This window comes from Pleurodeles waltl, chromosome 6 (assembly GCF_031143425.1).
Source record: "Pleurodeles waltl isolate 20211129_DDA chromosome 6, aPleWal1.hap1.20221129, whole genome shotgun sequence".
In the NCBI taxonomy this organism is placed as follows: domain Eukaryota; kingdom Metazoa; phylum Chordata; class Amphibia; order Caudata; family Salamandridae; genus Pleurodeles; species Pleurodeles waltl.
In genome coordinates this window covers 1,334,240,759-1,334,252,879 of record NC_090445.1, presented here as the reverse complement: position 1 = coordinate 1,334,252,879, position 12,121 = coordinate 1,334,240,759, and positions in this window count along the sequence as shown.

Below are 12,121 nucleotides of genomic sequence, written 5' to 3'. Positions count from 1 at the left end.
TCATATGGAGGCACCTTAACCTGGCCTTCAGGAGGCAAAAGGTTCCCTCGATCACCCTCCTAGTCCGCCCATGGGCCTCATTGTACCGTTCCTCTGCCCTTGTCCTGGGATTCCTCACTGGGGTCAGTAGCCAGGACAGGTTGGGGTAACCAGAGTCCCCTAATAGGCACACTCGGTGCCTCTGGAGTTGACCCATCACATACGGGATGCTGCTATTCCGCAGGATGTAGGCGTCATGCACTGACCCAGGGAACTTGGCATTAACATGGGAGATGTACTGGTCAACCAAACACACCATCTGTACATTCATGGAATGATAACTCTTCCGGTTCCTGTACACCTGTTCACTCCTGCTGGGGGGGACCAAAGCAACATGTGTCCCATCAATGGCACCTATGATGTTGGGGATATGTCCAAGGGCATAGAAATCACCCTTCACTGTAGGCAAATGCCCCACCTCAGGCAAAACGATGTAGCTCCGCATGTGTTTCAGCAGGGCAGACAACACTCTGGACAACACCTTGGAAAACATAGGCTGGGACATCCCTGATGATATGGCCACTGGTGTTTGAAATGACCCACTTGCTAAGAAATGGAGTACTGACAGCACTTGCACTAGAGGGGGGATCCCTGTGGGTTGGCGGATGGGTGACATCAGGTCTGGCTCCAGCTGGGCACACAGTTCCTGTATAGTGGCTCGGTCAAGCCTGTATGTCAGTATGACATGTCGTTCCTCCATTGTCGACAGGTCCACCAGCGGTCTGTACACAGGAAGATTCCTCCATCTCCTCGCATGTCCCAGCGGACGGTGCCTATGAAGGACAACAGCGAGCACAGAGTCAAGCAACCCACAGGTACGTAACCACAGCTTGCACATAGCACGATTCCCAATGCATTGAATGGCTTGTATGAGTGTTGGTGCATGGCCTAGGTATGTGTGACACAGTTGGTAATTAGGCCATGTGGGTCCTTGAAATGGCGGCTGCCTGACCTGTGAAGTGCGACAGTGGGATGTGACGTCAATGCGCTGGCGTGGCACACCGCGGCGGTAGGCGGTCAAAGACCGCGGCGCTAAGCCGCATTGGTTAACATAGAACCCTATGGGTTTCAGGAGCCAATGATGATGTGCGCCGGCGGTCGCGGTACGCACCGCCGCGGTATGCACTGCCGCGGGCGTGACCGCCATTTTCTATCTGCTTAATCACTCGATACCTGATCTTCGACAGGAGAGGACCTACACTGCAAGTGCTGCTGTGACCTCGGTCTGGAAGAGACAATGGCTCATGCGACTGGGGAAAGGGCCCCTGCCTTCATTGCGGAGGAGTTGGAGAAACTTGTGGATGGGGTCCTCCCCCAGTATGCGCTACTCTACGGTCCTCCAGACCAACAGGTAAGTACACTGGGACCATGCTTAGTGGGCAATGCCTCGGTTGAGTGGGGTGGATGAAAGATGGTGGGGAGGGGAGAGATTGAGGCATGCATCAAACGACAGATGAGAGCATGTGTCACATGGCAAGGGTGGGGATGGGGGGCCACTCACATCGAGCATGCAGAAGGTGATGACAATTTTTCTCTCCCTGTACATGTCACATAGGTCAGCGCCCACCAGAAAGTCGCGATTTGGCGTGCCATCGCCAAGGACCTTCGGACCCTGGGGGTCCACAACAGACGGGCACCCACTGCCGGAAGAGGTGGGAGGACATCCGACGCGGGAGCAGGAAGACGGCAGAGGCTCTGCATGGGATGGCCTCCCAACGTAGGAGGGGTGCCAGTCGTCAATTAACCCCCCTGATGTCCCGGATCCTGGCGGTGGCCTACCCCGATTTGGATGGGCGCGTGAGGACATCACAGCAGACACAAGGGGGTGAGTACAAATACATTCTGCTGACTTTGCACGCAGTAGAGGTGTCTGGGTGGGGGAGGAAGGCTGTGGGTATCCCTAGGCCAGGGCGATTTCTGTAGGCTAGGCCTCTCCGTAAGGCATGGCCCTGTGCCCCCGCCCCCCACCTCTGTAGGGTGCCAAGTACAGGTATCCATGGTCCTGTGTCATCTATGTGTGCAGTTGTCGTCCATAGGCTTGTAGGCCATGTCCCACGGATTGCGTAGTGGACCCCAAGTGCGCGGCGTAGTGCAGGGGGCTTCTGTGTCTGTCTTGTCCGCCAACGTTAGCGGTAATCCATGCACTCAACATGTCTTTATTTCTCCTCCCCCCCTTTTTTGTGGTCTTCCTGTTCATGTGTGCATTAGCATCATCAGGCGGAGGAGAAGTGGCATCGGAGCACGAGGGAGCTGCATCTCACATGGCCATAGCGGGCCATGCATCTGACTCGGATTTCACCAGTGAGACGGAGGGCGAGGGGAGCTCCACAGCGGGGACTCGTGGTGATGTCAGTGACAGCGACTCGTCCTCTGAAGGGAGCTCCCTTGTGGTGGCGGCAACATCTGTGCCCCCCGCAATAACAGGTACAGCCGCCACCCAGCGCACCAGCACCGCCCTCCCAGCAGCCCCTCAGCGTTTGCCCTGTGCCCGCTTACCCGGGAATGTGGGCATCTCCTTCGCCCCAGGCACCTCAGGCCCTGCCCCTGTCACCCCTGCTGCCCTCAGTGAGGAGGTCATTGACCTCCTAAGGACCATCATTGTTGGGCAGTCTACCCTTTTGAATGCCATCCAGGGTGTACAAAGAGAGGTGCACCAGAGTAATGTATACCTGGAGGGCATTCATTCGGGTCAGGCTGCCCATCAGCGATCGTTCAACGCTCTGGCCTCAGCACTGACGGCAGCAATTGTCCCTGTCTCTAGCCTCCCCCCTCCAACTTCCTCCACCCAGACCCAATCCCCTGTACCTCTGCCTATCCCAGACACACATACAGACCAGCCTGCACACACCTCAACACCCAAGGGAAGCTCATCCAGACATAAGCACCACACATCACACAATCATTCACACAAGCAACATCCACATGCAGACATACCAACACCCACTGCCTCCACTGTGTCCCCCTCCTCCTCGTCTCCCTCCTCCCTCCCTGTGACGTCTCCACTCACACTTGCATGCACAACATCTTCAGCCACTACGTCCATCACCAGCACACCCACCAGAACACTCCGCACACGTGCAGTCACCACCCCCACTACCATTTACACGTCCCCTGTGTCCTCTCCAAGTGTGTCTGTCACCCCATCCTCCAAACTACACAAACGCAGGCAGCCACCCACCCAACAGCTTTCCACCTCACGACAGCCTCCAGCCCAAGCACCTGCACCCAAAGACACCAGACTTCACACTCCTACAACCACATCCTCTTCCTCCACTCCCATACCCACTACACCTACCCGTCCCTCTCTTTCCAAATTGCTTTTCCTTTCCAAACTTGACCTCATTCCTACAACTCCCCCACCCCGTCCATCTCATAAGACTCCAATCAGCACCTCAGCCACCACAAAACCGGGACCAGTGACGACTGTTGTCCATGGACTGTGGAGTCCCCCACCCTCAAGGGCATCCAGTTCAGCTAGGAGCCAAGGCACGGCCAGCCCACCACCTGAAAAGCATCCTAAGATTGACCGTGCCTGGCGCGAGCGACCAAAGACCCCAGGGACAAAAATCCCTACATTGGCTCCGTCAGGAAGTGGGGTGCCACCTGGCACACCACCAAAGGTGGGAAAGGGCCAGAAGAGTGCAGGGAAGTGTGGGAAGGGCAGCACGCCGGACAAGTCCGGCAGCAGGCCAGCTGGCCAGGAGGGCCCCACCAGCCCCATCCCAGGTGTGCAGGAGGACACACACAGGCCCGGTACTGCAGCCCAGGAGGGCCCGCAAGCCACGTCCCAGGTGGGCAGGAGGACACCCACAGGCCGAGAACTGCAGCCCAGGAGGGCCCCGCAAGCCACCAGACAGATGGGCAGGAAGGCGCCGCCAGCCACCCTGTCAGGTGGCGAGTGACATCCATGCCTGGGCCGGATCCTCTGACCAGGACACTCATCTCAAGCACCGCTCCGCTGGGCACCGCCGTCTCAAGAACCACTGCACTGGGCCCTTCATCTCAAGCACCGCTCCGCTGTGCACCGCCGTCTCAAGCACCACTGAACTGGGCCCTTCATCTCAAGCACCGCTGAACTGGGCCCTTCATCTCAAGCACCGGTACGCTGGGCACCGTCGTCTCAAGCACCGCTGAACTGGGCCCTTCATCTCAAGCACCGCTGAACTGGGCCCTTCATCTCAAGCACCGCTCCGCTGGGCACCGCCGTCTCAAGCATCGCTGCACTGGGCCCTTCATCTCAAGCACCGCTGAACTGGGCCCTTCATCTCAAGGACCGCTCCGCTGGGCACCGCCGTCTCAAGCACCGCTGCATTATCCACTTGAAAGACTGTGGCTTTGCACTCCCCAGGATTGAACAGTGGTCAAACCACCCACTGTAGAGACTTGAGAGACTGTGGCTTTGCACTCCCCAGGATGGCACAGTGGGCAAGCCACCCACTGTAGAGACTTGAGAGACTGTGGCTTTGCACTCCCCAGGATGGCACAGTGGGCAACCCACCCACTGTAGAGACTTGAGAGACTGTGGCTTTGCACTCCCCAGGATATGGCAGTGGGCAAGCCACCCACTGTAGAGACTTGAGAGACTGTGGCTTTGCACTCCCCAGGATGGCACAGTGGGCAAGCCACCCACTGTAGAGACTTGTGAGACTGTGGCTTTGCACTCCCCCGGATGGCACAGTGGCCATGGAGGCCCCTAGTGGATCTGGCGTTGTGGACTCATCTGGCTGAGGTGTCCCCCCTTCCCTTCCCCCTGAGGTGCCTGCAGTTTTCCTATCTGATGCCCCTGCAGTTTTCTCTCCGTTGGAGGCAGGTATCCTGTGTGGGCTTTGCCCATGTGTTTTTGCCCAGTGGCCCACGAACAATGGCTGATAGACATATCGGACTGGACAATTTATGTATATAAAGTTATAGATGTGTGATATATTTTATACTCAGTCTTACAATATAATTCTATATTTATAATCATTTCCTTTTGCCTTTGCATTGTTCCGGAGGGTTTGAGGGTGTAACTGTGATGTGTTGCTATGCATTGATGTGTGTGTTGTAGTGGTTGAGGGTGAGGGTGGGTGTGTCGCATATGTGTGTCCCCGTAATTTTTTGCCTCCCCCTCCCCTGTGTCGTAGGTGCAGTACTCACCGTTGTCTTCTGCGCCGGCATTCGTGCTCCTGGTAGAGGAGCAGGAAGACAACGGCTGGTAGGATGTGTAGTTCGGGTTCCATGCTGTCCAGATTCCTCGTGGGGTGTATGGAGGTGAGCGTTTTCCGTTTGAAATGTCTGTTTCCGCCGTGTTTTTATCGGCGGGGCTACTGCCCCGGAAAAGGTGGCGGATTGGTGGGTTGTGATAGGGTGGGCGGTACATTGTCTCCCGCCTGTCTGTTGGCGGTGACCGCTGCGCTATGCGCTATTTGTTTGTCCCGCCGTGGCGAGCGGTGTGTTAAAGTGGCGGTCTCTGTTGGCGGTTTCCGCCAGGGTCGGAATTGCATTTTTTTTACCGCCAGCCTGTTGGCGGTTTGACCGCCGCTTTAGCACCGACTGCCAGGGTTGTAATGACCCCCATAGTCTGATCTGGCCCAAGATGATCACTGTAGTTATAGTCCCTGAACGGGCCAAAGCTACAGCAGCTTGTAATGGTTCTGGTCAAGAACCAATGACGAGAGACCAGGAAGACCGTCTGTCACACAGGGCACAACAAGTTCAGTCTTAGACTGTCAGCTCTCTAGATGTCCCTCAGCCCACTGGAAATCAGTAGGTCTCTTTTCCTCTTCACAGTCTCTCCTCTTGCAAGGTCAGGCAGAAACCTTCTCTTTCTCTGCGGGCAGGCATCTATGAGCTCAGCAGAACCCCAGCACCTACATCACAAAGTGCAGACTTCAGGTGATGCCAGCTCACCTTTATAAGAGGGGCTGGCTGGCATAGACCAGTCCCTGTTGCACAGCACTAATTTGCAAAGCACCCAATTCACTGTTCATGAAGAGCGTGGAACTGAAACAAAGTGAGGTGGTTTGTGTTCCATCCTCTAGACAGTGGATGTGGATTCACTGTCTCAGACTACAGAATCAGAATGGGGTGGTTCTTCTCTCATGGGGCCTCCACAGGCAATTCTACAGACACAGCCTTTGTGTGGAACAATACATTTTACAGCAGATAGCACTGGGGCTGTCTCAAACTTGGAGAAATCACCTCACATCTCACAACAGAAAATGCAGTCCCATCTTTCACCTTTACCATCATGGCAGTGCTCCGGAAGCTTAATTTGCAGCTCTTTGCTAACAAAAGGCATCATGGAATTAAACTTCCAATGACAGCCTTCTCTCCATAATACTCACTCCAGTGTTTGGTTATCCTCCCTCCAGCCACATGAACGCAGACAATACACTTCTACTGTCTTTGGTACAATACTCACCTTTCATCTTGTACTATGCCACTCCAGGGGCATCCAAAATTAATATAACTTGCCTGATTGCTCAGGCACTCTCACACACACAATGTATCACTTCACCTGGGTACACACACTGACCATGTGCATGATTGTATGTATGCATGTGGCATTTCTATAGTGTGAACTGAGATAAAAGGCAGCAGATTGCTTAATATGGCCACAGACATGGATAAAGTCAGTGAATAATATGCGATGTGAATGGGTTAATGCATTGTGATGCAGAGTTCTTTAAAGAGGCAAGTCTTAAACTCTTTCTTATATTTAAGTAGTCTTTAGACGGACCTGATGGATATGGGGTTGTTGTTCCCAATCCTGGGTACATCGATGAAAAAGGCCTTCTTTCTTGTTTTTTACCCAAAGGGGCATATTTATACTCTGTTTTCACCCAATTAGCGTCATTTTTTTTAACTCTAATTCGGTGCAAAACTAACTCCATATTTATACTTTGGTGCTAGACCTGTCTAGCGCCAAATTTATGGAGTTAAAGTCATTTTTTGGAAGTGGCATGGTCGGTTTAACACCATAAAATGACGCTAATCTGGTTATAGTCATTGTTTTTTTACTCTAACCTGCCTAAAGTCATTTTTTGGTGCTAAACCCCCTTCTTCTATACCGCCACCCCACCTGACTAAGGTCATTTTTTTTTTCTCTAGCCTACCCTTTCCACCGGCTTGCACCATTCCATAAATATGGTGCCCGGCTGGTGCACAGAAATGGTGCAAGCCGGTGCTAAAGTTCTTGGTGCAAAACTGCATTAGTGCAGTTTTGCACCAAAAGGTATAAATAAGGGCCTTAGTCTACAGTCTGTGCCCTAGCCTTTGGGTGTGAAGAGTACCACCAGAAATTATGAGCTTTGTTTGTAAAATAAGCAAGGATACTGGTTGTGATTGCTTTGTAAATGAGGCAGCTGCTTGTAAAGATGGTACACCCCAGTAAGGGGAGCCAAAGTAGTACTATTAGGATTTTGGTGATGTAATCATATTTCTTCAGGCCCTAGATGAGACATCCTGGGATGTGTAGGATGCTCTAAGTGTTTTCAATGTGGAATATAGGAGGTCATTGAGCAGGGCATTAGCACCATCCACATTCAACAGTACTGGGGCTTGAACAGCATGGTGTCTGTGTTTTGGCAATGAGTTCCTTAACAGTGAGGTTGGTGTACATGGAGAATGGATAAGACTTTGCATTCATTGGAAGTTGGGGATGGAAACCGTTAAGGTTCAAGTCACTGCGCCAAGTTTGTACTATATCTTGTTTGCTGTTCTTGGCTAATAATAGAGATTCTGCCTTGTTTGGGTTGAGCTTTAGGTATTAGTTGGACTACCAGGTCTGTATGTTGTGTTTGCAATGTTTGAGGCATTGGATGTCTCAAGAGGAGGAAACTTTCAAGTAGAGTTGTGTCATCTGCATATTAGTGAATCATGATGTTGTTATTTGTGAGCAGGGCACTAAGGCCCATATTTATACTCCCTTCGCGCCAGATTAGCATCATTTTATTTTACGCTAATTCGGGGCAAACTTAACACCATATTTGTACTTTGACACTAGACCGGTCTAACGTCAAAATATCCCAGTGTGCGCCATTTTCTGGATGCGTGAAATCGCCTTGTGTCAATAAGATACAAGGTAGGCTTTCCCGTATAAAAAATGACTTAAACACCCATGCACCATATTTATCCAACCATGCAAAAAAGGCGCACATCTGGTAGGCTGAGCCGGAAAATGGTGCAAATCTGAATTGCGCCAAAATTTAACGCCTGGGTCAGGGCACGTGTTAAAATGGGGCAAACACACCACTACTTAAGGAAAACTCACAGACGCAACATCATTGCTCAAGAAGGAAGACATGGAGGTGCTACTCATCCAGCATGCATGAAGACGCACAGCACAGGAGCAATAGTAGCAGCTTCCACGACATCAACAGGGACCCCAAAGGCAACGCAGAAGGCAGGAGAAGATATTCAGGACCAGGACAACCCTTCAGGGCCTCAGGGAACATGACATCATCCAGAGCTACAGACTAAACTGGCAAGCCATACAGCAGCTGCTGCGCCACATTGAGCCACAGTTGGCACCCAGCTTGCAGACACCCCATATCATTCCACCGGAGACCAAGCTGCTAGATGTCCTGCACATGTTGGCAAGTGGCTGTTTTCAAACCACTGGTGCCCTGGTTGCCGGAATCTCACTGCCCTCATTCTCTGCCTTCCTTCCCAAGGTACTGGATGCCATCATCTCCCTCACACCCTGCCACATCAGCTTCCCCAACGCACAGCAGAAGCAGCAAGAGAGACCAAACAGGGGTTTTATCAAATTCATGGTTTCCCGCACGTGCTTGGTGCCATTGACTGCACACATGTACGGATTGTGCCACCTGCTGCAACCGAGCATCTATACCGCAACAGGAAGCACACACACTTCATCAATGTGCAGGCCATGGTGGATCACCGTGGATTGTTCACCAACATCATGGCAAAGTATCCTGGGAGTGTACATGATTCATTCATCTTCCGCCACAGCACCATCAATCAGAACATCCAGGATGGACGATATGGCAATGGCCAACTTGTTGGTAAGTACAGCAACCTAGTTATTTACACACAGCACAGCAACCCTGTAGGACACACAACACATACACCACTACATTGACATGTGGCCAGGAAGACACTGAAGTGTGACACTGGTAGTCATGTTTGATATCCTGACCCAAAGGGATACACACCTATGGACAAATGACAGATGCAAATAACGACAGATACCACTCTAGAGCCACACATGACCAATTTAAAACCACACAATGACAATGGCATGGCCTTAACTGGCAGTACAACTTGGAAGATGAACCTTTCAATATCACATCAATAACACTCAATCCCAAAACCCTTCCAAGCAATACGTCCTGTGTGAGGGGTGTGTAATGTGTTTTGCTGCAGGTCAAATACCATGAGACACATAGCATGAGGATGCTGACTCTAATGAAGGTGATAAGGAATCATTGAGGCATTACCAACATCTCACATCACTCCTGGGGTGACATTGCCAGCTAGCAATAAGGAAGTTGACTGTGCTATGAAAACATGTGGATGTGACACTAATGTATAGAGCACACTGCTACACATACAGACTGAGACAATTCCCCATATGCATAACAGATGTACAGGCAGATGGACCTTCTGACACTAAAACCTTCACCCCCACAACCCAGTTAGCCACCTTACCTGGAGCAAGTTCAGTAGTGTAGGTACACGTTTGCACATGAGCCAACTCTGTGAGGGCACAAAAATAGGTTTGCATAGAACTTGTCACACGTGGGATAATTGTGCATTGTCAATTGTGGACACTTCAGTGCTGCCAACCTATGGAGATGTGTTGTGCATTGTCACCTAGCCAAATCAAAGGGCCTCACTGTTGTATTTCACCTGCAATCATATATGTCAAATTGGATGGGAAGGTCAGGCCATATAGTGCAACCGTGTTACCACCACAGTGGAATTGATTGCGTGTGTGGAAGTATCATGTCACCTCCAGTGAAGGCACACAGACACTTCTTTCACATTACATAACGCATGGGAGATACACACTGAACTGCAACTTTCTAAATATACCACTGATATCATGTCAATCAACCAAACACCAGTTTCGATGGTTAAACAAGCCAAAGCAGAAAGAACATCACAGAAGCCTAGGATCCCACACAATACCACAAACAATGATGACTCACAGACGATACAAGATAACAACTGCCATGCAAAGTGACAATCACGGTGCAACCAACAACCAAATACTTACCCTCATTTTCTCTTTCAGCTGATCAGGGTTATGGGATCCATGACCCCAGTTGCCAACCCAAGCACAGCAGCAGAGCGTGCCTATAATGAGGCACATCGTAGGACACGCACCATAGTTGAGAGGACTTTTGCTATCCTGAAGTCCAGATTCAGGTGCCTGGACATCACCGGAGGTTGCCTCCTATATTCCTCTGAAATGGTCTGCAAGATCATTTTGACTTGTGCATTCCTGCACAACATTTGTGTGAGAAGGAATATTCCCCTCTATAAACCAGATCCACAAATGCCTGAAGAGGAGGAAGAGGAGGATGCTGTCCATAAAAATGAGGGGGGACATCCAAATACAGCTGCAGGATTGCGTAGGAGACAACACATCGTACAAAACGTCTTCTAACTATTGTCACCATCACCACTTTGTTATCATATGTAATCAAACACCTCACTCCATCACTCAATCATGCTCTGTGTAATTATTTATGCATCACATGATCCCTAGGAATCATAATCAGAGTTTAGCCTCATGGAGCATTGCAGAAATACAGATTAGGATACTGAAAAAGCGACATCACATTTGATGGGTATGAATGCACAACAAACATCACACACAGTGTAAATGAAATATATCCTGTCTATTTCACATTTAAAGAGCAATATCAGAGAACCACAGCTATGAGACACATCCATGTTGCCAACATGGTCCATTGCAGCAAATGACACACAACTAAGACACCATCACTCATAAGGTAAAAAAGTGTTTCATGCTTGAGGCAGTGGATGTGCTATTGCATTGGTAATAGGAATGTATGACCACACCCTTTGACAGCAGTAAGTGTGACATCAGCTATCTCTGCAAGCAGCATGTGTGACAAGAATTCCATCTAAGCTGAAAATGGACAAGCATTGCTCACAAGACATGCCCTGTGCAGTACATCCCAGGTAATAAGTCCTGCCACTGCCATGTTTTCAGTCTCTGCCCACCCTTCTCTAGGGGGCCCTGTAAATGGACTATCTGTACCCTGAGAATCTTCATCTACACACACCCAGACTCCCATTCTGACTCCTGTGTGCTTCCCTCTTCAGTATGGCATGCCATAGTCATAGTTCATCATTCTGCATGGACTTCAGGTCCGATAAAGCACTGCCTCGTAGTCGGTAGGACCTGTAATCAGCTGTCCATTGCTTCCCATATGAAAGTTCCAGTTGGCCCTTTGAACTTGATTCTCAACTCCAGGACTTGTGAGAGACTGAAGGTACACACACCTCCGAGCACTTCCATGCACACCAGCCATTTGAAACTGTCATGCCCTTGCTGGTGGCTGGAACTGCTTCAGAAGATGCCATTTTCTGAATTGCCTTGTTGTGCATTGGCGTATAAATCATTTGTGTACCAGAGCCCTTGGGGGATGGTGTAACGTTGCAGACCACAGTACAAATTGTTTTTAGTTCCCACAGTGTTGTTCCTGCTTTTCCCAGTCAGAGACTGCTCACTGTGTATTTACCTTGTTCATGTTTGTTCCTGACAAAGCCTGCACCCTGTTAGCCTGACTGGTTACTGTCTTTGCGTTAACCATAGAGGTTCCCTGAGGCTACATTTGTCTCATAGTTGCTTTCCGTTCCCTCTCTTTCCTCCTGGGGTACTGTGTCTGGTAGGTCTACGATGAATCCTCAAATGCATAGTATAGTTTAATCAGTTTACTTATCGTATTCGGTTCTGGGACATGTATTCAAATGGCCTAATCCATCCCCCATCCCTTGTCTGGCTTTGCATGTATTCATTAGTGCCAGACAGTGACAGTGTGCTATGGCTGTATGCATGGATTTGGTACGGTGCCTCCAGCACAACAAACTAGGGTTG